This window comes from Monodelphis domestica, chromosome 5 (assembly GCF_027887165.1).
Source record: "Monodelphis domestica isolate mMonDom1 chromosome 5, mMonDom1.pri, whole genome shotgun sequence".
NCBI classification, from domain to species: domain Eukaryota; kingdom Metazoa; phylum Chordata; class Mammalia; order Didelphimorphia; family Didelphidae; genus Monodelphis; species Monodelphis domestica.
The window spans coordinates 165,500,747-165,501,079 of record NC_077231.1 but is presented as its reverse complement, the minus strand read 5'-3'; positions in this window follow the sequence as shown (position 1 = coordinate 165,501,079).

Below are 333 nucleotides of genomic sequence, written 5' to 3'. Positions count from 1 at the left end.
TGCTGCTATTTTTCCAGTAACCCTGGTTTATATCCTCAACTCCCCACCTATTCTTACCTCCCCTATCCAATCTGTTACCAAGTCCTATTGATTCTACCTTCTCAACATTTCTTTTTGAATTCCCCTGTCAATGTGAAATCTGGACACCTCAATTTTACCCCTGCCCTTTGAGAAACCCCAGTACCAGGCACACCTATTTGGGGTTGAACTATAGACCTTAAACTGTTTAGGGACCCTAGTGTGGGTGGGATTAGTGGACACAGTCAAAATGTAGAGTGCCTTTATTTGTTTAAGAAGCTTCTCCCATTGTATTAGAGTCCTCTCTCAGGAAGT